The sequence below is a fragment of the Orcinus orca genome, chromosome 15, assembly GCF_937001465.1.
Source record: "Orcinus orca chromosome 15, mOrcOrc1.1, whole genome shotgun sequence".
Taxonomy (NCBI): domain Eukaryota; kingdom Metazoa; phylum Chordata; class Mammalia; order Artiodactyla; family Delphinidae; genus Orcinus; species Orcinus orca.
Window position 1 is genome coordinate 72,244,848 of NC_064573.1, and position 26,031 is coordinate 72,270,878.

Consider the following 26,031-nt stretch of genomic DNA (forward strand, 5'->3'; position numbering starts at 1 on the left):
CCTGAATTGGAGGATAAGGAACTCGGGATGGGAATTGTGAGCCTGCCCGACGTCCCCTTGCTGTGTGACCTTAGATATATTGCTTAACTTCTCTGGTCTGAGACACGAGATGACCTAAGAAAGGGCTTGACAGTTTGGAAGGGCAGCAGAAACAGCAGACTGCCCTGCATGGCACAGAGCTCTGCGGTGTTCAGAGGGCTGCTGCCCCCACCACCGATGATGACAGAAATGGCAACTTCTGTCTCTTAGCACAGGCCTGGGGCCAAGCTCTTTGTGTGTTGTAGCTCCTCGGAGACAGGCCCTCTTTTATTTTCACTCTGCAGATGTGGAAACAGGTTCAGAGAGGGCAAATGACTTGCTCAAGGCAACCACCGCAAGAAGCGAACAGGCTTAAACCAAACCTGTATTCAGGACAACTCCCGCGTCCCCTACCATCGTCTCCAGTATGCATGGGGCATGGCAGAAAGGACTATCACTTTTCCAGCTGGGGAAACTGAGGCTTAGAGAGGGGATGTGATGTTTTGGGCTGTCTGGACTCCCAAGCCACTGCTCTCTCCCACCCCTCCCTAATCTCTCTACCCTCTTGAGTGCAAACCACCGTGGTGGGGTTGGGGAGGGCTGGGAGGCAGAGAGAAAGGCTGTCAGAGACAAAGAGCTGCTGTGGCCACACAATGGTGACAATCCCAGCCAGATGACAGGCACTGGGCTTCAGGAGCAGCTTGGAGCCCACCTGCAGCTTCCTCCAGACAATGAGAAGCCTATGCTCCTGGGGGGTGGGGCACAATAGGCACCCTGTGTTCAGGGGCCTGCCTCTCCCTGCACCACTCTGGGGACGAGAGATGGCCCAGACAGCCACTGCCTGGCCTAGGAACAAGGGGTGAGGGGCTGGTGAGCTCACACATGGTGGTGGTGGGAGGGGGAAGGGGCAGCCCACCCACGTGGCGGGATTTGGAAGGTCTCTCTTTCCTGACCCAAACACCCCACCATAAGTGGCCTCTTACCTTGCCTGAAAATGTCGAAGTAGCTCTCCAGTTCCCTCTGGGCAAGCAACTTAAGTTTATCTCCAAACTTCTGGTTCTCCATCTGTAAGATGAAGATGGTAGATTTTGCTTGGCAGAGGTGCTGTTGGGATTAGATGAGGGAGACACATTGAATGACATGTAGTAATGGCTTGAGATGTGTTAGTTCCTTTTCATGATGGGTGAAAGGATGGCTGGGTGAGTGGGTGGGGTGATATGTGGATGGATGTATGGATGGAGGGGAGATTAGATGAGTGGAAGGACTGGTGGATGGAAGGATGGGTGGGTGGATGGACGGATGGATGAACGGCTGAAGGAGACAACAGATGAGTGGAAGTATGGATGGGTGGATGGATGAATACCACATTAGGGTCTAGGTAGCAGGTGGATGGAGGAATGGCAGATGGAAGGAGGGATGATGGCTGGGGAAGTCTGAGAAGGCTTCCAGGAGGAAGTAAGCTGCAGATGAACAGAGAGAAGGGTATTGTGTGTTCCTCAAGGGCAGGCAGTGTGCATCTCCAAGCTTTGAATCCCCATCTTCCGGCCTGAACCTCCAGGCAGAACAGGTGCTCAGAGATCCCCTCTTCCTGGATCTCAGGTCTGTGCCGATCAAGGTCCTAGTGTGTCCCATCTCTCACCAGGCCCTTCCAGTGGGTGGGATGAGGACTGCAGTCCCTCTCCATCCTTGGCAGAGGTGGAAATGCAGGAGACTTGGAGTCAGGTGGCCCTGGACCCGAGTTCCAGCTCTACCTCCTACTTGCTGTGTGACTTTAGGCCCGTCCCTTCCCCTCTCTGAGACTCAGCTTCCTCTGCTCGTACACTAGGCACCCTCATCCTGACCTCACTGGTATTGTGGGTAGCAAGAGAGATGATGGAGATAGAAGCTCTCGGCACACAGTAGGGGCTGAGACTTAGGGCAGAGTAGAAGCGGACGGCAATGAGGACTCAGAACCCCTGCCAGGCCTGAGCTGTCCCCTCCTGAATCCTAATAGTCCCCTGTCTCCTGTCCTCTGACCCCTGAAACTAGAAGCAGCCAACGGGACATTTCATAATTTAAAGAGAACAAGCAAGAGACTCTCGAACCACAGCCACCTCTTAATGGAATTACCAAAAAGGGCTTCTTAATTAAAAACAAGAAGCTGGGGACAGGTTCATATCCATGATTCAGGGCCCGGTGCTGCGGCCGCCCATGGTTTCATTTCCCTTTATTTGTGTCTCACTCTCGGCATGATCTATATTGTTAAAATCCTGCGTGAAAAATGGGCCTGGCTTTTCAGGTGGAGCTGTAAATATTTACCCTGCCTAATACGGGTCCCCCTGTCGTGGGAAGCTTGGGGGCTTTTCAATGCAGCTTAAGACATCCCGGCAATGTCTCATTAAAATTAAGTCTTGCCTTTTCCGTCTGCTCTGATTAACACTCAGGGCATGGGAGAGGCAGCTGCGGCAGGGGTGGGGACATAGAAGTTGAGTGGGGAGCGGGTTAGGGGATCCTAGCTGTACGGAGCTGATGCCCTCCCTTTTGGGGTCACAGGCACCCCAGCCCGGAAAAGCAGACAAGGCAGGGGACATGGCCGGGAGCTGATTCTGCCTCTGGGAAGGGGCTGCTCAGGGCCGACCTGTGGGCTGCTCCAACTCTACCCTCCCAGCCCCTTCCTCACAGAGCCAGGGGTCCTTCCTCGTCCCTCCCAGCCCCTTGTCCCTCCCTTTCTTTTTCTGAATACACCATGCTCTCTTGAGCCTCTAGGCCTTCACATCTCCCTTTCACCCTGCCTGGCTACTTTTCCACCCCTGAGCTCCTTCCCATCTCTGCCTACACGCCCGTTCCTTGGGAGATGGTCCGGGTCCCAGGCTGGGTTAGGAGCCCTCCTCTCTGTGCTTGCCGGGATTGTAGCAATGTCAAGTCACACTGGGCTGTCATTTCTGCCTACTTGTCAGCCCCACTCCATCTGTCTGTCGACTTCCTGGAGGTAGGGAGTGTTTCTTGCTCCCCACCAAGTCCCCAGCTCCAGGACTGAGCCTGGAATGGGGAATAAAGGTTGAACAGCCGCGCGGGTTCAGGGACGGGCCCAGAGCGACTCGTATGGCGATTCCCTGTGTCACCCCCTGGGCTGTGCCACGAGGCCCTGCCCAGGTTTGGTGGGGAGTCTGAAGGCCTGGGGGTACCCCAGCTGGGCTCTCCCCTCAGCTCAGGTGCAGGGCCTGAATCGCAGAGACACTGGGCAGGGGTCTACTCACCAGGGTTTTGGGAACAGCTTCAGTGAGTTATAATTCACACATTCGAAGTGTATCATTCAATGGTTTGCAGTATCTGCACAGAGTACAGATATTGCAACCAGCACCACAGTTCTACAACGTTTCACCATTTCCCCCAGAAGGGAACTCCCTGCTCATTAGCGCGTGCGCACGCGCGCACACACACACACAGCCCTGGCAACCACTAGTCGTTCTGTCGCGTGGACTTGCCTATTCTGGGCATGGGCATTTCATATAAATGGAATCATACAACACGTGGTCTTTTGCGACTGGCTGCTTTCACTTGGCATCCTGTTTTCAGGGTTCATCCACACTGTAGCATGTATCAGCGTTTCATTCCTTTTTGAGGCTGAATACTATTCCATTGTCTCAATGGGCCACATTTTGTTTATCCCTTCCTCAGCTGCTGGACATCTGAGTCGTTTCTGCCTTTTGTCTTTTATGAATAATGCAGCTTTGCCCATTTGTGCACAAGTTCTTGGTGTGGACACATGTTTTCATTTCTCGGGGGTGGAAACTCAGGAGAGGGAGTTCCCTGGTGGTCCAGCGGTTAGGAGTCGGCACTTTCCCTGCCGTGGCCCCGGGTTCAATCCCTGGTCGGGGAACTGAGATTCTGCAAGCTGCGTGGTGTGGCCAAAAGAAAAAAGAACCTGAGGAGGAGAATATGCTTGGGTTTCGTGATGGCATTTTGGCAGCTCTGAAGCTTTTTGGCAGCCTTCTAGGTGGCAAGAGAGGGACTGTGCTGAGACGTGGTGGGAGGGGTGGGAGCTCCAGCAAGAGGGGAGCACAGCAGTCCCCGTCTACCTGCCGGGAACTCAAGAGTCGCTCTGTCTCTGAGCCTTGGGCTCACCATCTGCCCAACGGGGACAACCAAGGCGCCTCCCAGAGTTGGTGGGGGCCACGGGAAATGACAAGGCTGTAGGAAGAAGGCTCACAGGAAACATTCTCCTTTGCTGGGTGTGGGAAGGGCCCTGGAGATGCCGTGCCGACTGTCCAGTACTGCCACCCCTGCCAGCAGGGGATGGGGTGGAAGAGCCAGGCTTGATGGCATTGACTATATCGCCCTGAGAGGGAGGTGTCATTACGGCCCCCATTTTGCAGATGAGAACACAGAGGCCTCAGGAAGCGAAGTCACTTGCCGGGTCACAGTTGCAGTCCCCACATCTGCCGGATGAAGTCTTTCCCTCAACCCGCTCCCAGCCTGGTCCTGCCTCCTCCTGACTGCCGTGAGAAGCAACAAGAAGCCAGGTTCCTTTTGTGGGTGCGAGTCCCCAAAGGGCTGGGACGATCTTTCTTGTCCCCTGATGTGGTCCCAGTGCCCAGAACAGTCCTTGGCACAAAGCGGGCACTAGGCAATTTTGCCAGGATGCATGATTTGGAGACTCTGTTTCCCCATCTGTGAAATGGGCATAACATCCAGCCCCTGCGTTTGTGAAAGCACAGGGCACAGAGCCTGAGCTTTTCAGATGGCATTCCCGCCTCTCCCTCCTCCCTCACCTGGGGGCGGGTCCCCTGGGAGGAGAATGGGACGACAGTCGGAGTCCATGGCTGGTCCTGCCCTAGAGCTTGTGGGGGCACCTGGCGGCTCTCCTGCTGCCCTCTCCCTCTTCCCAGGCTGGTCCCCATCAGTCAGCTCCCGCACACTTCTCTGGGGTCCCGACCTCAAGTTCTGCCCATCCTGGGGTGCCGAATGGGTATGTCTTCTGCGCAGAGATGCCCTCGCTCCTTTTCCAGCTAACGGAGCCAATTAGTGATGTTGGAGGCCTCTCCCCTGTGATTCCACTACAGCAGCCAGATTTTTAAAGTCCAGATTATCAGATGCCCAGCCCTGCCCCTTGCCCACCCAGAAGTGGTAGCAGAGGGAGGGGTGTCCCCAAGGTGGAGGTGGTCAGAGGCCTGGCTTCGAGGGGGCCCTAGCTTCCCTCCCCCCATTTGCAGGCACCGTTCTGCCAGGGAATCGGCCCCTGGCCCCTGTGGGCTGTGGGCTGTGGGCTGTGGGCTGGTGGGAAGGGGAGTGGGACCAAGGCCTCCCCGCTTCCCAACGGCCGGCCTTTCCCTGAACCAGCTCACAAAGGTGGCACCATTGATTGCAGAGCTGAAATTCCCCTGGGGTTGCAAGACCCAGAGCCCGTGCTTTGTCAACCTCAGCGACAGGTCGGTGCTGCTATTGCGTTATTATTATTGTCAACATTCTCCACAGATACACTTGGCAAATTGCTGCCCTGGTGGAAAAAATTGTGGGGTGGGATTGAGGGGCCTGGGTCCTGGCCCCTATCTGCTATGGCCCAAGTGATCTTGGGAAATCCCACCCCTCTGAGCCAGGAGCCACCCTCCGTACAGTGGCAGTGTCTTGCGGTGGCCGAAGCCCAGGCTGGACGCCAGGTTGCCTGCTCTGCTCTGCATAAGCAGGTGAGCTGGGAGAGGTGACTTAAACACTCAAGACCTCCGTTTCCTCACCTGTAAAATGGGAGCATAATAGTCCTCACTCAGCTGGGTTGTGGTGAGGATATCTGTTGGGGTTACGTGTGCAACGCCCGACTCAGCAGATTGCTGAGCAGTGGACCGAATCAGGGGGTTATAGGATCAAGACCACAGGGAGACACCTGACCCCTTGCCTGTGGCAACCACGCAGGTAGATGTTTGAGGGGGCCTGTCCGCCCGCATCACCCAGGGGCTGCGGTTGGAGGAGAGCCATCATTTGTGTCATTTTCCAATATGCCACAGGGAATCAAAGGCTCTGAGGGGCCTGTTAGCACCCATTCTCTGCGGATCACTCAGACAATTTCCACAGTGCTCCACGACAATGGGCCATAATTAAGGTGTCAGCATATCATTTAGCCCTTTCAGCGCAAAGCCCAGAGACAGGCCGGGCAGTCTTCAGCCCCTTTAATGAGAGATGCTTAGAAGGAGTGGGAGGGTGGGAGGTGCGCATGCGCGAGTGGGGGGTGGTGCACGTCCCCCAGAAGCCTTCGCTGACCCGGGGGACCGACCAGATGGGTGTCTGAGCAGTGGAGTTGGGAGGAAGATGAGATAGGCCTGGAGGTGAGGAGGGGCACAGAGGACCAAGGACAGGCTGGCTGGGTGCATCAGCTGTGCCCTCAGCCCCCTGAGTCCCTGTCAAAGCCCTCTTGAGGCTGTGTGGCCAGTGGCCTGTGCAACCTCACTCTCCTTTCTAGACAGTGAGCTCCTTGAAGACAGGCACCACGGGTGCCACCTCTGTCTCTGTGCCTCCAGTTCCTTGACCAAGAGCGGCTTAAAGGTTGTAAGAAAGAATGGAGAAAGGGAGGGAAAGACAGGAAAACAGACAAGGTAAGAGGAACCAAAGGCAAAGGTTTGATAGTACGAGGGATGGGGTATGAAAATGATAGAAGCCTGAGAGAAAGGTGCAGAGAAGTGTGTGTGTGTGTGTGTGTGTGTGTGTGTGTGTGTACGTGTGTGCACACGCATGTGTGTGTTGTGGGTTGAATTATGTCCCCCACCAAAAAAAGATATGTGAAGTCCTAACCCCCAACACCTGTGAATGTGACCTTTTTGGAAATGGAGTCTTTGCAGATATAATCAAGTTAAGGTGAGACCAGGGAATTCCCTGGTGTCCAGTGGTTAGGACTCGGCGCTTTCACTGCTGGGGCCCCGGATTCAGTCCTTGGTCGGGGAGTTAAGATCCTGCAGGCTGCGCAGCATGGCCAAAAAAAAAAAAAAAAAAAAGTTAAGGTGAGCTCATCAGGGTGGGCCGTAAACCAATATGACTGGTGTCCTTTTAAGAAGAGGAGAAAAGACACAGACACACAAGGGAAATGCCTTGTGACGACAGAGGCAGAGATTGGAGTGATGCAGCTGCAAGTCAGGGATTCAGGGCCACCACCAGAAGGTAGGAAGAGACGAGGGAGGATTCCGCCCAGCGTCTTAGAGGGAGAACGGCTCTGCTGACATCTGGCTTTTGGACATTTGGCTTCTAGAGCTGTGAGAACACATTTCTGTCATTTTAAGACTTCCAGCTTGCGATGCTTTGTTATAGCAGCCCTAGAAAATTAAAGTAGTGTGTATACACATGTGTGTGTGTGTAAGAAAGGGAGGAAAGATGCGCGCGAGAGAGGTGAAGATGCAAAAACACCGTGCGTTAGTGCCTGTGAAAACGAAGTCTTCAACACAGCCTGGCCTAGTGCACTTTCTGTGTTGAAAGACTCTCTTAACAACAGCACCACTATCCCCATAACTACGTCCACCCCCATCATCACCACCATCACCATTACGACCACCGCCGTCATCACCATCAACCACCAACATGACCACTATCACCATCACCACTACCACCATTATCACAACCACCGTCATCACCATCATGACCATCATGACCATCATGACCACCACTATCATCACCATCATTACCACCAACATCTCCCGTCATCCCCACTATCACTATCATGACGACCGCTATCACCATCACCATGACCACTACCATCACCATCACCATCATGACCACCACCACCAAGTGTGGGAGGAGAAGCAAAGAGGGAGAAGGCAGAGCCCTGGGGAGCACCTGCATTCAGAGGCAGGCAGGCAGGAAGGGAGGCAGCTGCACAGGCAGACAGCCAAGCAGTCACATCTGGGGAGGCAGGAGGAGAACGAGAAAGAAGGAATCTCAGACTCGCAGGGAGGAGGGAGTTAGAACAGTGTCTGGTTTCCCAGAGAGGCCTGTGAAGTGGGGCTGGTGCACATCCCAGGGTAGAGGAGAGCATTCTCAGGGGATGGGGGCCCAGAGCAGATGGCAGTGGGTGGAGGAGTGAATGGAAGGTGGGAGTGGATGAAGACACCAGGCTGGGAGTTGGAAAGATTCTCCTGGTGTCTGGGTGGAGAATGGATGGAGGGGACAAGCCTGAGATTCCCAAGGAGACTGGGGAGGGGCTGGGCTGGTCCTCCAGGTTGGGGACAGGGGCAGCCCCACCTGGGACAGAGGCCTGTCGGAGGGGCCTCAGGAGCCTGGAAGGAAGCAGCCTTGGCTGGGCTGCCTCACTGGGCAACTCATCCTCATCCCCTCTGTCTTAGTGTCCTAGGGCGGCTGTAACCAAGTACCATGAAGTGAGTGGCTTAAAACAGCAGAAGTGTATTCTCTCGGAGGTTTGGAGACCAGAAGTCTGAAATCAAGGTGTCAACGGTGTTGGTTGCTTCTTGGAGCTCTGCGGTCAAAACCATTCCACGCCTTTGTCCTAATTTCTGGTGGTTGCTGGTAACCCTTGGTGTCCCTTGGAGTCTAGCCGCATCACTCCAGTCTCTACCTCTGTCATGACGGCGTTCTCCTCTCTGTGTCTGTGTGCCGACTTAGAGCACCAATTATTGGATTTAGGGCCCACCCCAATTCAGTGTGAGCGCATCTTAACTTGATGACACTTGCAAAGGCCCTATTTCCAAATATAGTCACATTCACAGGTACTAGGGGTTTTGTATTTTGAGGGTGGGGACACCATTCTACCCACTACAGCCACTGGCACGCCGGCAGCTCTTTTTCTTTTCTTTCGGCCGTGCCACGCGGCGTGTAGGATCCTAGTTCCTCGACCAGGGATCGAACCTGCATCCCCTGCGGTGGAAGCGTGGAGTCTTAACCACTGGACCGCCAGGGAAGTCCCCCTTTTTTTTAGCAGCTCATTACTAGAGACATTTAATAAGCAACTCATGGGCACTGGGGCCAGCCCAGGCATGGGGCTCCTAGTCTCACAAAGCTTACAGTCTATGACCAAAACATGTGGCAGAAGCTTTGGGGGACAGGGCTGGGGCTCAGCAGGGGGTGTGAGTGCCCAGGGTCCACGTGTTGGAATGCTGCCCTCAGAGTTGGACTAGGAAAGCAGGCAGGCTGGGGGGAAGGGGCTGCAGCCTCGGCCCCCAGCCCTTCCCTACCTTCCCTGGCATTTGGATAAACCCACAGAGGAGCTTGTGACATCTGGAGCCCATGTAAACGGAGCATAAATTAGCTCTAACAATCACATCTGCAGCCGCCATGCTGCAGTCTGTTTCCTGCCGAACGCTGGGTGGGCTTGGCGTGGGCAGGAGGGCAGAAGCTGGTCCCATATGTGCCTGAAACCCTCACTGATAGCATCGCCGTGTTTAGAAGCTTCTGCTGAAATGTGTTCGTGTTTGGGACACATGGGACCCAGGATTCTCTTCATAGATGGTGGAATTGGGGTGTTAAGAGATGTGGACATAGACAGGAGAAAATTTGAAGGGTGGAGAAGGAGGGATGGGGCACCTCCGGGGGTGAAGGAAGGTAAGGGCAAGACCAAGTGGCGAAGAGGCCATGGGCGGGTGCACAAGCAAGGGCCGGTGTGGCCTCACACCCTTCTCCATGCTCCCTCCCTCCCACCCCACACTGGGGGTCCCAGAGCCAGCCAGTGGTGGGGGTGGGGAGCAAGGGGCCACCGTGGACCAGACCTTTACATAAATTAAGTCATTGTCCTTCATCTAACCTTGACCATGTCCTTGTGAGGGTGGTTTGTATCATGCGCATTTTACAGATGAACAAACTGAGGGGCTGAGATCGTACCATTAAGAGGCATCTATACCAGGACCCGAACCAGGTGCTTCGACTCTTCCTCGTCTTCACTGTGTCACCCTGCACCTGATCAAGAAAGGGTGTTGCACTTGTGTGTGCATGAGTGTGAATACGTGAATACGTGTGTGCAGAGTGTCAGCGTGTGCGTGTGTGTGTGAAAGTGAGGGGAGGCAGCCACAACCCAAGATCAAAGTGTAGGAACCAGAACCTCCTTTCCCCCTCCTGCCCCAATCAGCAGGGCCACCATGGGTAGTCATCCTCCAGGCTTAAGCACCTACTGTATACAGGGACCAGCGCTTTGACACGCACAGCCGCTTACCCACCTACTCATTCATTCAATTTCACAAGCCATTTCATGAGCACCTACTACAATCCAGTCTCTGCACCAGGCACTGGGGACACGAGATGAGTGGGGCAGTCCCTGACCCTAAGGTGCTCGCTCTCCAGTGCAGGGGGGGGCAGCCGTGGAACAGCTGAACTTGGTAGCAAACTAAGAGATTACTTGGACGCCAACTTGGTTGGCGTCCTAAGAGATTAAAGAGATAGGTTTCCAGAGGGTGGCGTTTGGAAATTTGCTTCCCGAGCACAGGGACCATGTCTGTCTGGTTCATGCTGAATCCCAGCTCCCAGCGCAGTGCCAGGCACACCACAATTGCTTGCGCCTGTACGTGTTTGTTGAATGACTATTGATTGAAAGATGGGCAGGTTCTCAGCACGCAGAGTTGGGGTAGCTGGTCATCCTGGCTGAGGACCCTGCGGTGCAGAGGTGGGGAAGCACTGAGATGTCTGGAGGAACAGCTTTTTGGGGAGGCTCGACTAGGAAAAGCATGTCCCCGAGAATGAAATAGACCTGAGGGAATCCTGGCCCCAGCGCTTATGCACTGGCTGGGTGAGTCTAGGCAGGTTTCTTAACCTCTCGGATCCTCTGCATTATCATCTCCAAAGCAGAGCCTCCGATATTTGCACGGTTATTATTATTTGGGGGGAAATGTTGTCCTTTTTATTGTGGAAGCCTTTAAACACATAATGAAGGGGAAAGAATAGAATAATGAATTCCCACGACCCCATCCTCCAACCTCAACACTTACCAACATTTTGCCATCCTGGTTTGAAGATACTTAGATGGTGATTAAACCCAGTAGATGAGTGACAACAATAGCAGTGGCTCTGGCGGGGTTAGGACACGCGGGCAATGATAATTCCACCGTCACTGCTGCCTGGCAGCAGGGGGTAGGGGGTTGAAGGGAGTGGGACTGGAGGCCACAGCTACTGTAAGGTGCACCCGGATTTCAGAGACGTTCAAAGGTGAAGAAACGCGCATCCTAGTATTGATGAAAAGCAGCAGTGAGACCAGGCTGCATTTTACTTGTGAGACATAGAGTTCGTACCTAAGGTGGGGAAGAGGTCAAGATTTTCCTCACTTGATGTTTTGTGAGTTTCCCTGTTAGTTAGTTTGTTTGTTTCAGAGAAGAGCCCCTTGCAAGGTTATTAGGATTAGAAGTGATCATGGGGTGTAGGGAGGTGGCTGCTTGCGGTGTGGTTGGGTGTGGAGGATAGGACCAGGAGAGGCGACCCTTGGGCTGAAACCTAATTAACACGGAAGAACATTCCAGGCAGAGGGACAGGCTAGAGCTGACCTTTAGGTTTAGAAATCTGCATGAAGTTAAGTGAGCTGTTGCCTGCACAGTGATGGGGGGCGGGGAGCAGGAAACGAGGCTGGGGCAGCAGTAAGATCACTCTCGGCCTTGGGGGCCAACCTGTGACATTTTCTATCTTTATTTGCTCCATGTCTGCCTGTCCCCTCTGGAGTGTCAGCAAATTGGGGGCAGGGACTTTCTCACTGTATTAAGGTTCTCCAGAGAAACAGAATCAATAGGAGATGTGTGTGCGTGTGTGTGTGTGTGTGTGTGTGTGTGTGTGTGTGTGTGTGGGCTCATGCAGTTATGGAGGCTGACAAGTCCTAAGACCTACAGTCAGCAAACTGGAGACCCGGGAGAGCTGATGGGGTAAGTTCCAGTCCGAGTCTGAGTTGGAAGGTAGGAGAAGATGGATGTCCCAGCTCAAAGACAGTCGGGCAGAGAGAGAGACAAATCTTTTTCACTCAGTTTTTTGTTCTCTTCGGGCCCGCAGTGGATTGGTTGGGGTCCACCCACATTGGGGAGGGCAGTTTGCTGTCCTCAGATCACAATTCAAATGTTAAGCTCATCCGCAAACACCTTCACAGATACACCCAGAATAATATTTGACCAAACGTCTGGGTACCCTTGGTCCCAGGCAAGTGGACACATAAAAATAACCCTCATACTCCCAGTACCCAAGACAGCCTGACACAGAGTAGGAGCTCAGTCCACATTTATTGAATGAATGAATGAATGAATGATGGGGCTGGAGAGACTTGACTTTGACATGGGATCCCCCCTGTATGGCTGAAGCCACTCTTGCTTCAAATCCACACAAACCCCACCTCCTTCTCTGGGGCATCTTCTCTGCATCTCCCCCTCCTGCGTGTACCTGACCTCTCTGACCTTGGGCCTCCCAGAGCCCTGGGTCACGTTGTCTCTGTTGGGACCCTCCAGGTTGTCCCCAGGGATGGCATCCCAGGGGAGGACCCCTCCCCCCATGGTAGATGTCCCCGGGGGCAGCATCTGGATTCCATTCACCTCCACATCCTGAACGTGCAAATGACAGATGCCCCCTCCCTGCCCCACTCAACATAAAGGATTCATGAAGTAGATGCTTTTTTTTTTGCAGTACGCGGGCCTCTCACTGCTGTGGCCTCTCCCGTTGCGGAGCACAGGCTCCAGACGCTCAGGCTCAGCGGCTACGGCTCACGGGCCCAGCCGCTCCGCGGCATGTGGGATCTTCCCGGACCGGGGCACGAACCTGCGTCCCCTGCATCGGCAGGCGGACTCTCAACCACTGCGCCACCAGGGAAGCCCCTGAGTAGATGCTTTGAAGGATCTTCTAACCCTCAAAAGGGCTCCCCATTCCTCATAGGGTGCCTGGGATCCCCTGGAGCATCAGTCTGAACACACGTGTGGTGTCCTCAGAAGACCCCCAGGGAAGATGTAGAGGGTCCACGTTGCCAGCCCCTGGGAATCGTGAGTATGTGGACGGAGCACAGGCAGGGTGTGTCCCCTTGAGCCCTGGGAGGTAGCCACGGTGGGTATCGCCTCTGTGCCCACGTTACAGATTGGGAAACTGAGGCTTATTTGTCGAGGGGAGTCGCAGCACTGAGAGCCTGAGTGACCTGCCTAAGATTTCCCTGCTGCTTCTCAGAGGAGCCCAGACTCAAATCCAGGGGTTTCTGACTTTAAACTCCATTCGCTTCATCCCAGACCATTTCATAGACCACGTCTGGGCCCTGGCCCATCTGTATTAGATGCACTGAGGGAACTGGTTTGCAAAGGCAGGATCCCAGGCCTCACTCTGGAGATTCTGTTTTAATGGATCTGAGTTGAGACCCAGGACTCTGCCTTTTTAGTCAGCTCCCAAGCCAATTCTGATGCTTTCTGAAGTGTGAGACCCACGGGCTACACTCTGCTGCTTGTAAGGGGGTAAGACGTGCATCTCAGGACCTACAATTTTTTTTTTTTTTTTGCTGTACGCGGGCCTCTCACTGTTGTGTCCTCTCCCATTGCGGAGCACAGGCTCCGGACGCACAGGCTCAGTGGCCATAGCTCACGGGCCCAGCCGCTCCGCGGCATGTGGGATCTTCCTGGACCGGGGCAAGAACCCGTGTCCCCTGCATTGGCAGGCGGACTCTCAACAACTGCACCACCAGGGAAGCCCCAGGACCCAGAATTTTGAAAGCAAGAGTGACCTGGTCTCTGCCTCCCTGAAGGGGGCTGGTCCCCCGGAGCCCTGCTTGATGGGGGCTTCTGCCTCTGCCCCCCTACCTCCACAGGGGCTGCTGCCAGCAAGTGCAGCTCTGCTGGTAAAGTCTTTATCGGGAATGTCGCCTAATGCATTCATATCAAACAATAGCGCCTCATACATCATCCCTGCCAGAGGCCACCTCCGCTAGGACAAGCACAGTCCATTACCCTGACGGGCGCAGGCCGTGCGCAAAACAGATAACGGGTCCCAGCTGTGGGGGGTAGCCATGGGAGGGGAGTTGATGGCCCCAGCCATCATCAAGGGGACCCTGGGCACCTGCCATTCTGTGCAGTTGGGACAGAGGTCCCAGTCTTACAGCGCAGTTGATAGAGTATTGGTTGAGAACCTGGCTCTGCATCTTCAGGGAAGTAACTCAACTTCTCTGAGCGTCGTTTTCCCATCTGTAAGAGGGGCTAAGCGTAGTATTTGCTTCACATAGAACTGTAGGTGGGGCTTAAGAAGAGGAGGCCGGTAAAGTGCTGGGCACAATGCCTGGGGAAGAGAAAGCAACCTATAAACAGTAGGTGTAACTATTGCTTTATCAGCAGGACCCCATTCACGCTGGCCTGCCCCTTTCCAGGGATGGTTGTCAACAGTCCTCACGACCCCCAAGCTCCCGTGGATGCAAAGGGACCCGTCACCCTTCCCAACTGCTGGCTCCCCAGACCCTGAGACAGGGATTTGCAAGCCTGCAAGTCGTTTATTTTGGAAATGAAGCTCACACCACGAGGAGAGTGGGGAAGTGAGGCAGGGCAGGAGGCCGCCAATAAAAGGCGTGTTATAAAGCCCAGCTGTCACTGTGGCGAGTGGGGCGTAAACTTGCGAGGGAGCTCTGGGATGCAGCTGGGAACACGCCAGCTCAAGAAGCTGGCAGCTGGGGTATTTACAGATCAACTCCCATCACCACTGGGGTTGCTCCAGAGGACATGAATCCCCCGGTTTGGCCTACAGGTGACAAAGCAGGCTTCACACACTGGTAGCTAGAGGCTGGATTAAGGTGCACCCAGGTGGTAAGGGTGAGGGGATATGGTGGGGCACTGCTATGGGCTGAATTGTGTCCCCCTAAAAATTTGTACGTTCAAGTGCTAACCCCCAGTACCTCAGAATGTGAGTACATTTGGAGATAGACCCTTTACATAGGGAGCTAAGGTAAAATGAGGTCATATGGGTCACAGCCACTCCAATATGACTGGTGTCCTTATAAGAAGCTATCAGGACACAGATACACACAAGGGGGAAGCCCATGAGAAGACACAGGGAGGAGACGATGGCTGTCTCCAAACCAAGGAGAGAGGCTCTGAAAAATCAAACCTGCCACACCTTGGTCTTGGACTTCCAGTCTCCAGAGTCCTGAGAGTAAATTTCTGTTGTCTGGCGCTAGTCCTCTGGTTAACATCACACGTGACTTTGAACTGTATGCAATTGAATGCTTTGGCCCCTACTTTTAAATATTATGGCAGGGGGTTAACAGCTTAGGAAGCATTTAAACGGTACTGTGTAAGTGTTAGCTATTATTATTAATCCCATTTTATAGATGACAAACCTGGTGCCAAAGCTGGCAGCTGGCAGAAGGCCAAGGGCAGGAGAGGGCATTTTGGTGCCCCCTGACATGTGAGGACAGAGTGGCTTCACATACCTCCATCCTCCCCAAGGGGCAAGGGTCCCAAGGGGCAGCAACTTCATTACATGCCCCAGTCTCTCCACATCATATGAGTCAAGTGAAGGGATCATAAACCAGGGTTTTATTAGCTGCCCTATTGGTGGGTGAGCTGGGCTGGGCTGGGTCTCCTCCCTGAGCCCCTGAATAATCCAGGAGGGCATACCTAGGGCAGACAGGAATGGAGGCTGGGTTTGGGGTTGCATAGCAGCCCAGAGAGTAGGGGAGTGGGCCAGGGTCTTAACAGCGTGTGATTAAAGACCATAGTAATTGTGTCTGACAGGGGACTCATCCCCAGGGCTGGAGAGGAGGGGGATACCAAAGCCCAGATGTAGCCTGGGGTTGGGGGCTGATGGGGATAGGGGAGAACCCCACTCGGAGCTCCTGAGCAGTGAGTCCTGTGCCATACATCACCCGACACGCCTTTCCGTGGGACCGGCCTGGCTGACAGCAGCCATTTATCTGAATGTCATTGGCAGTAAACTGGCGAGGGGGAGGGCAGCGAGGAAGGAGGCAGCCAGGGGGCGGGGTCTCCTTGGGAATTTCCCAGAGGCCAGTTCGCAGCCCCAGCCTCGGAGGGGAGCTGTTATAAGCAGGGAGGTGCTATCCGTGGTGCTGAATCCCACCTGCCCCTTTCTCTTTCTCCCTGGGGACAAAGAGGGCAGAGGTGGGGAAGTCCTGTGAACACAGTGCTACCCTGTAATCAGATGGGAGCTGGGGGCAGCCCCAGTGTTGAGACACTTACAGGGGAGGAAGGTGACAGTCATATACTTTCATGGCTATGGACATGAAATTTGGAGCCATAGTCCTAGTGTGTTCGTTCATTTAAAGGATATTTATTTATCAAGAACAGGTTCCCCAGGACATAGTCCCTGAAGATGTCAATCAGTCATACAACCTAAAAAATGTCGACACTAACTGTGTGACCTTGGGCAAGTTACTTAACCTCTCTGTGCCTCAATGACCTCATCTGTAAAATGAGGGTAATAACCATAGCCACTTCAGAGGGTTGTGAGAGGATTGTGATTATGTAATTAAAGTGCTTAGAACAGAGACTGGCTCATGGAAAGTGCTCAATAAGCCTTAGCTCGAGTTACTGTCATTATTTATACTATGAAGTGTACAGGGAGCTCTCAGAGGCAATAACAGGGGGAGCCAGACTTTGTTCAGAGAATCAGGGAAGACCTGAAGGATGATGAAAGCTTGCATGGGGGAGGTTGGAAGGCATTCCAGGCAAAGGGGACAGCATGGGCAAAGGCCCTTAGGCAGGAAAGGTGCAGGACACCATCCAAGAGCTAAAAAGAAGCCAGAGGGGCTGGACCACTGAGAGTGATGGAAGAGCCTCAGTTTCTTAATCTGTTAAATGGGTATAATAGTAGAACCTACCTCCTGCAAAGCTGTGAGGGTTAAATGAGATGGTGTGTTTCAAGGTCCTAGCACAGAGCCTGAGCACTCATGCTGATTGGTTAGCTTCCTGGTTCCAAGCCCAGGGAAGCCACATTCAGTTTGCCACACCCCACATCAAAGCTGGAAAGGACTTCAGAGGCCATTCATTGTACAGATAGGAGCACAGAGGACTTTAGAGAGATCCACTGGAAAGGGAGGCTGCTGGGGCTGCTTGTTCCAGCCTCCTTAGATGGGAGAGAGTGTGGGGCAGTGAAAACAGTAGACTCTTGGGGGGTTGAGGGGTGGGGTGAAGTCCTGACCCCAGTGCTAACCTGTTGTGGGACTTGGTGGGATGGATGCCTTGAGGCACTCAATTTCTTCTTCTGTAAGATGGGGATAATAACACCCAGAAGGCATTTATGGTTATAAGAGTGGGTCAGACACTTGGAAACCCACAGGGACCAGGCAGACGATGTAAAGGAGACTTCCCAAACTAGTCTTACTTCTCAAGAGAACCCTAAATCCCGATTTTATGTAGGATATCCCTATTGGTAAGTGTTAGAAACTAATTTAAGCTTTTTTAAAACACAAGGTGGGTCAAAGCTACCACGTTTGTGGCTTGAATTTGATCTGTGGACTGCCAGGGTGTAGCCTCTGGCAGAAGGTGATGTACTTAGCAGGTGCTCGGTAAGTGTGGTCCCTTTCTCTTGGGGAGCCTCTCCTTCATCCACCTCTATGCCGACACCTGCCTTCTAGGAGTTCAGACCTTCCTCTAGAACCCTCGAGTTCAGGAAGGGGCTGAGTCCTACCCAGATCTAAGCCTCTGGCCATTCTCACCCCTCCTCTGTCCCCATCCCGGGAGATCCTGTCTTACCAGGAAGGCGCTGCCTGCCTGGGGACCCAGGATCACAGAGCACACAGGTGGCTGGTGTGGGAGGTACGTGTCACAGCCTCGTCATCAGCATGGCGGCCCCCTCCTCCTGTCTGTGGCATCAAGAAACCCTGAGAACCAGTTGACACAACTCCGCAGGGAGTGTACCTGCCTCGGGGAGTGGTGGCTGTGACTCAGAGGTGCAACTGGGCTCGGATGTTGGTGGAGGCACCAGTAAAACAGGCAGAAAAGGAGTGATAGCAAGTCAGAGCTACATGGGGCCTTTTAGGGCAGCCCAACAGTGTTCCGTGGAGAAACAGAGGCCTGGAGAGAGGAAGGTCACGTGTCTACTGATTCGTAATTGAGTGCTTTTTCCGTGACATCTTCCTGCCAGACCAAGATCTAGAGCAGGGATGTCAGAGTTTGGGGAGGAACCACATTTCTTGGTCTTCATATCCCCTAAGTCATGGGAAGAAGAGGCCTACGGACTTTGTTTCCATCCTGGTTCTGCCGCTTACTGTGTGTCCTTGGGCAACTCACATAGCCTCTCTGGTCGTTTCATCATCTGTAAAGTGAGAATAAACGCTTTGCCAAGGTTAAAATGAGAGCTTGTGTAAAATGCCTGGTTCATAACGGATGCTTAAAAGTCTTTTTCTAAAGGCACTTATATCTGGCCTCATTTCAAAAAAGGCTTAGAAGTGGCTTACAAATACACACTGCAATGCCAATGCAGGAAAGACCTAGATGAGAGGACGGGATGACAAGATGGTGGGGTAAAGTCTTGTATGGTGGTGAGCAGGGGGCCACACATCTGGATCAGAGTTTCCTGGCAGCCACAGCAAAGGGAGAAATACAACCATTATGTGACTCTTGGTATCCATAAGCTGAGAAACTACTGCTTGCTTAGGTAAAAAAATTAACTTTTCTTGGTAATGGGATATGAGTCATTTCTCATGTGAGTCTTCAAAAACAGGGCCTGTGGCAAGAGTAATTCTCTTTCCTTTCCACTCCCTCGCTTCCTTCTCTAGCTATTCCTTGGGGTCACCCAAACCCTACAACCATAGCTGATGGCATAATGGTTAAGCGGCCCAGCCCTGAAGACAAAACCAGTCTCCACCTCTGCGCAGCCTTGGGCTCGAGACCACCCCTCTCTGAGCCTCAGTTTCCTCATCTGTAAAATGGATGGTTATAGAAATAACTACCTCTAGGTTCTCGAAAATTAGAGGTGGTGAAACAGCGTGTAAAACACTGACCAGCTTAAACTGATTTTGCTTCCTTAAAATGGGTTGTTGATTAATCTAACCTGGAGTTATTTTTACAGACAGCATTGCGCATGTGCAAAATGGGAACGCATGTCTCCAGGATGACCCCGGAACCAGGAATCTTCAGCTGACGGAACTTAAAGAATAGAAACGTTGCCAGCGGAGCCCTTTACGAAACGAGAAGTCCTTCAATCAGGAGACTCTGGCTTCCAGCAGTAGCTTATTTGGACTGATTCGAGACTAGCCAATCAGCTTCCAAGTCTGAAGTTCCCTTAACCCGTTAACTTTCACCCAGAAGCCTGGATTGAGGAGAGAGATTTGAGCCCTGCTTCCTGTTTCCTTGCAGGTCGACCTCGCAGTGAAGCTCTTTCTTTCCTCAAAAGCTGGTGCCACAGTATCAGCTCCTACGTGCATCAGGCAGCCAGCACTTGCTGGGTAACAGAGGTATCTTCTATAAAGACCTTCAAGTGACATCTTGCATACAGTAAGTGTTCCATAAATGGTGGCTGCTCTTATAGCAGGAACTCAATAAATGGTCACCGAATGAGTATCATAGGGCAGCAAAAGCATTTTCTCTTCCAAACCGTCTCTTCAGTGCTTCTCAGCAGCAGGCGTTCTCCCCAAACCAAATTGAAACTGCATGTGTGGTTTAATCAATTCCATGGTTTGTAGGAGCCAAAGAGCCCAGGTTAATGGAACACAGCCAAATCCCCCGTGAATTTCTAACCCTCCTTGAAAGGCCTCTGCTTTTTCCTGCTCAGCCACTGGGAAGCTGTTGCCTCCACTCGGGGAGGAGAAATTGAATAATTGATGCAATTTGAATAACACTAGGATTTATAATGATATTGAAATGTAAAGATAAAAGGGGGCGTGAACGGGAGGGGGGCTCATAGCGGAAGAGGCAAGTTGTTAATAGGCACTTAGGGGCTCTGTGGGGTGGGGGGAGCTCCCCTTGGAAACATGTGCTGAAAAGTCATTTGAGAGAGGAGGCGCTGGGAGGGGGGTGGGCTGGGAAATCTCCACCCGGAGAGGGAGAAAAGCCATATTCATAAATAAGATTCGGAAATTTCTCCCGACTCAGCACCACTAACAGGGAGTGGATAATTATTTAAATGCCAAATCATTCCGCTCATTAGAATCCCAAATCATATCTGAAGAAACTGATTGCCCAGGGCAGGAATGAAAGGGGGCGGAGGAGGAAATGGGGTGGCTAGGAAAGCAGGAAATGGGAGGGTCTCCCCGACTTCTGGTCCAGGCCAAGGGGAAGATGGAGTGGAAAGGACGGCAGGATGGTAGGGAGGGTAGGAACATGGGGTGGAAGGAAGTCAGATAGTCGTGGGTTCAAGGCCAGGATCTGATACTTCCTTATTGTGGGTCTCCTTTGTTACCTTACCTCTCTGAGCCTCAGTTTGCCCAGCTGGAAAATGGGGTTGATGCTAAGATCTACTTTGCAAGCAGCGAATGTTAGCTGCTGTGATTAGGGAGGCAGGACAGAGAGGGGCTCAGGACGGGGCACGGGCTAGGGCTGGGGGAGGAGCCTCGCATAAGCCCCAAGCCAGGCTCCTTTCCCTCCCAAACCTACCCTGTCTCTGACCCCAGTCACAGACAGGAGCTGACTTGAGAGGTGGAGACTGAGTCTCAGAGAGGGTAAGGGATAAGGGACTTGGCCAAGATGACACAGAGCCAGGGACCCCAAGTACACACACATCCTATCACCCCCACGAGTCCACAACTCCCAGCCTCATCTGGCCGCCCTCCCAGGTGCCGGGAGGTCTCCAAGATGGGAGTCGGCTCAGCCCCCGGGTGCGTTATCCTGTCTGTGGACCGGAGTCACAAGGGCAAGTCGGTAACCATCCAATTATGCCGAGAGATTCCGGGCTGGCTGGTGCCCCCTCCCATGGTGGATGACCATGCCACCCCTCAGAGACGAGCAAGCAAGCGGGGGCCCTGGAGCAGGGGGGCCACAAGGAGCGCTGGCTGGGCTCAGCAGGGACAGGGAAACCCCAAAATAGGGAAGCAGCGTGCACTCACGTGCTCTCAATATAACACTATGAGTAGTAGTAATAAGGCAGCCGCACACCTGTTGTGCAATAGCATGTCGGCTTTTATTCTGTGTCAGACCCTGTGCTCAGCATTTTATATCATTTAACTCTCATTAGAACCCTGTGAGCAGAGGCGATGGGGAAGCCGAAGCCTGGAGAGGTGAGGCGACTTGTTCATGCAGCTCAAAAGCTGTGAGCCTAAGGTTTGAACCTGTTGGCCTGAAACCCAAGCCTCTTGGTAGCTCTGGGCTGCCCCCCAGACTCAGTCCACAGCCAGCGCCTGGCTTTCTCCTCACCATGGCTCTGGGAGATCCCTTAGGTGCTGTTTGCAGGCGAGACCCTCCATAGCCCCACAGAGAGATCGAGAAGGAGCTGGGATTCAGACATGGGTTGTTCCAATCTCAATCTCACACAGCCCTCTGTCTGCCCCCTCTGGAGCCTCCGGCCCACCTTGCTGACCTCTCTCCACTCTCCCCCACCCCTGTGGCCTCCTGGTCAACGCAGAGAGCAGCCCAGCTGCCACTCCCCCCATCCCCTTCAAATAAGACTTGTAGTAGCCACTTGCCTGTCCCCAGAAGCCTGGGGAACCAGGTGGGGCCCCCCACCCGCTTGCTTAAGGTCACCCTGGCGTTCACATTCAGTAGAGGTTGGGGGCCAGGCCTTCCAAGGTTTCCCAAGTAGTAACTGAAACATTAGCTCAATTAATATTTCAGTGGCCCAGTCCTGGCTGGTGATTGCTGCAGCTGGGAAGCTGGGTCCTTTCTCTTCCCAAGAGGCCAAGCGGAGACAGCTGGGAAGCCTTGGGGCCAGGGGCAGTCAGAGGATCTGGGTTGGAGCCTGTCTGCTTGGCTGTGTGGCCTTGATCAAAACCCTTCCCCTCTCTGGGCCGTGTCTGTCAAATGGTGACATCACTCTTTCCTGCTTATAGTGTTATTGGGATTAGCCTGGGGCCTGGCATATGGTCGGTACTCAGTAAACGATAGTATTCGCAATAGCTGTGTTTTCCAAGGTGAGCTGCCCATTCTACCTGCTCCAAAATTCCATGGGGTGCTTGTTACAAATACCGTCTCCTGGGCCCCACCTGGACCGGCAGAGCCTGGATGCTGGGGCCCTGGAGTCTGCACTTGTGCCAAGCGCGCCCAGTGACTCCCCAGCACCCCTGCTTCCTAGTGAGGGAGTAGGAGCCTAGGCTCTGAGACAAGCACTTGCACATCGGTTTCCTTGTATGTAAATGGCAACAGAGACATTGACCTCTCAGGGCTTCTGGGAGGAAAGAATGAGATTAGGGGCTGGCACATAATAGGTACTCAATAAATGATTTCCCCCCTCCCACCACCCACTCCCCTTCAGTGGAAGACCAAGCATCAGCCCCCTAAAGAGGGGACAAGGGGGGTGTCCTGCCCCTCAGGAGCCTTGTCAGCAGGGCCCGCTCCAAATCGATCTTTTCCCCCCGTTTTCACTCACAGCGTCAGCATCTCTTGGGGCGGGAGAAAATGCCAGCATCAGCACACTGCGTGCCCCAGCCAGACACGGCTGCTCTTTATTAATTAACCACCAGATGTTAGTTTTGCATCTTTTATCAGAGGGAGGTTTATCACCAGGACCCTGTATGTCAGGCCATTAGGGAGACGCAGGAAAACATCCCTTGGGGGGCCCTGGAGTTGGCAGGGAGCGGGGAGGGGGACAAGAAGCATGGTCGCCAGCCCAGAGCACCCCTCCGCCCTGGCCACCCCCCGCCCAGTGCCTCCATGGTCACGTCCACAGTGGCCATTTGGCCCATTTGAAGTGGCTACTTGTACATCAGCTCACAGGGCCACCATGATGAGCAAACCAGGCCCAGTCCCTGTTCTCCAAAGCTCACAGTCAGTTGGTGAGATAGCCACATTCCAGTAAACCCAAATAGATAAAACTATGACAAATTGTAAGCGGTGTCATGAAGGAAACTGACAAGGTTTTCAGAGCAGGCGAATAGCTGGCAGGGGACCTAATTTAATGGAGCAGTTTCCCTGGGGAGGTGACATTTAAGTGGCCTCATGGAAAAGGAGCCGGGGCAGAAGATTCCAGGCAAAGGGCACAACAAGGGCAAAGGCCCTGGGGCAGGAACCGGCTCAGCGTGTTTAAGGATCTGAAAAAAGATCCGAGAGGCTGGAGCGTGATGAAGGAGGAGGCCACCAGGATGCTGAGGTCAGCTGGGCCGGGACCAGGGGTCCTCGTGGGGCATACGGAGGAGCATGGATTTCTCGTGTTGAGGGCACCAAGGGGCCACAGCAGGCTGTTGAGCAGGGGAGCGATGTGATGATGGGATTTTGACATGAGAAAGAACCCTCTCTCTGCCCTGGAGGGTGAGGGACGGGTTAGAGGGGAGGGAGGGAAGCCCGCCAGGTGGTCAGTCTGGGAGAGATGGTGAGCCCTTAGCATTGACTGGGCACTAACAGGTTGTCGGGCAGTGTTCACATGCAAGAAATATTATGAAGCAGAAACGGGGGGCGAGGGTGAAAGAAGGGTGTAAGGTGACTCCGGGTGCCTTGCTCCAGACACACCCGAGTCCTCTCACGCCCCCAGCACCCACGAGACTGGAATTAGGATCATCTTCATTTCACAGATGAAGAAATGGGGGCCCAGTGAAGTGTAGCAGCTTGCTCAAGGTCACACAGCGAGGAGCAGCAGATCCCACACTTGAACTTGGTCTGCCTGCTGCGCTGTCTTTCCTGCAAACAGCTGCCCAAGCTCACGCAGGCTGCAGGTAACTGCTGTCTTCCTCCTGCTGTTTCATGAATGCTGTGCTACCCTCCACCAGTTACCCAGCGAAGTCCACTGGGCGGAGCAGAGGGGGCCCGGCTGACCCAAGCAGGTAAGGGGCAGTGGGTCCCAGATCCAGCCCTTAACTTGTCCAAGGCACAGCAAATCCAGACATGAGTCTATGTTACCTCCTTTCAAATTGATGTGACACCGTTACCCAGGGTGATTATTTTCTGCCTGATCCACTCACCATCCGATAAACAGGTGATTACTTCTCCCAGTTCAGTTTCTGATTTGCATACAATAAATATCACCCCCTGGAAGTGTGTGTGTGTGTGTGTGTGTGTGTGTGTGTGTGTGTGTGTGTTGGGGGGTGGAATACAGGTCTCATGTCTTATTTATGAGAAATAAACAGGAGCACGAGCTCGCATAATCAACACATATTTAATCTAGCTCTTTTTGCCCTTTTGACTCTAATCAGGCCAGGTCTGTGCATGGCTCTGTGTGTGTGTGTGTGTGTGTGTGTGTGTGCGTGCGCACACCTGCACACTCACAGGCTGCAGGGGGACACCCCTGCCAAGATCTTCATCCCAGCCTGTTTGGGGCTGATGGTTGGGGCACAGGCTGCCTAAGAGGTCTCCTGAACCCCAGCACACTTAGTTTGAGGATGCAGGCTCAAGGTATGGGAGGGGGGCAATTGCATCCCCCCAACAACTTCGCAGAGGTTAATTATTTTAAAATTGTCGAAACATCTTTGAACCGTCAAAAGTACCAGCAATATAATTGGGCGGCATTAGCCACAGTTCTGTTGGCAGTGACACCCAACATCACATATATATATATATTTTTTTTAATTAATTTATTTAATTTATTTATTTTTGGCTGCATTTGGTCTTCGTTGCCGTGCACGGGCCTTCTCTAGTTGTGGCGAGCGGGGGTTTCTCTTCGTTGCGGTGTGCGGACTTCTCATTGCAGTGCCTTCTCTTGTGGCGGAGCACGGGCTCTGGGTGTGCAGGCTTCAGTAGTTGTGGCACATGGGCTCAGTAGTTGTGGCTCGCAGGCTCTAGAGCGCAGGCTCAGTAGTTGTGGCGCACGGGCTTACTTGTTCTGCGGCATGTGGGATCTTCCTGGACCAGGGCTCGAACCTGTGTCCCCTGCAACGGCAGGCAGATTCTTAACCACTGGGCCACGAGGGAAGTCCCTCAACATCACATATTTTTCATCAAGATAGAAAAGCCAAACAGAAAATTTTTTTTAAAAAGCTAAGCATTGCATGGAGAATCAAGGTCACGTGCTCATAAATGCCAGAGCCAAGGCTTGAACCTGGGACTCTGACTGCAAAGCCCAAGTTAGTAGCACCCCGTGATGCTGCCTTCCTGACATGATGAGTAAGAGATCTGGGAGAAACCAGCAGTGTGATCACCTACTGCCATCCAGCTCCTGTTCCACTGATAGAGAAACTAAGACCATAAAAGTAAGGGGACTTGCCCATGGTCATATCCAAACCGTGTCAGAGCTGGAATTCAAATCCAGGTCTTAATTGTGTGCGTGTATGTTTAAAAAATAACTGTTTTGGTATGTTGACCTAGGCAGAGCACAGAAGGGATAGCTGTGTTTGCTCACCAATGACTGGGTCCTAATTTGGAGTGGTTTGAAAGACTAGAAATATGTGTGGGGTGGCAGTTCTGGCTGCCAAATGGGGTCCTTGGTTCTCCAAGTTGCATGTGCTGGGACTGAAATGTCCAACATGGCTCGCTCACTTGCATATCTGATGCCTGGGCTCAATGGCTGGGACAGCTGGAGCTTCTTCAATATCTCCCTCCTTTCTACACAGCCTCTCCACTCAGCTAGCTTGGGCTTCCTCACAGCATGGCGGTCTCAGAGTAGTCAGGCTTCTTTCATGGCGGCTGACTTCCACCAGAGAAAGAAATGTGAAATCTTGGGTGTGTTTTCTATTTTGGTATGCTTGTTTATTTTTATGAATGTATCATTTTTATGCAAACACATATGATGGATGTGTGGTGTAAAAATTCAAACACTATGGAAAAGTGCAAAGATTAGAGGGGAAAAAAAACACTCAAGATTCCACTACCCAGAAATTAACATTTGGTGAACTTTAATCAAGGAAACTTTTTCTTTTAATTTTTATTTATTTATGTGGCTGTGCCGGGTCATAGTTGCAGCAGGCGGGGTCTTTAGTTGCTGCATGTGGGATCTTTTAGTTGAGGTATGCGGGATCTAGTTCCCTGACCAGGGATCGAACCAGGGCCCCTTGCATTAGGAATGCAGAATCTTAACCACTGGACCACTAGGGAAGTCCCAAATCAAGGAAACTTTTTACAACAAAAAATAAAAAGAGCAGAATGGGGAATTCCCTGGCTG

The 26,031-nt window shown here is 53.0% G+C and overlaps 1 long non-coding RNA gene across 1 annotated transcript in view; it reads left to right on the top strand.

Moving 5' to 3' along the window:
• Window positions 1-1,222: 1,222 nt before the first annotated feature.
• LOC117197279 (uncharacterized) overlaps window positions 1,223-26,031 on the top strand; it is a 67,230-nt gene continuing 42,421 nt past the window's right edge. The window contains exon 1 of the long non-coding RNA XR_007471853.1: window positions 1,223-23,653. This is a non-coding gene — a long non-coding RNA (uncharacterized LOC117197279). The remainder of the gene's footprint in view (window positions 23,654-26,031) is intronic.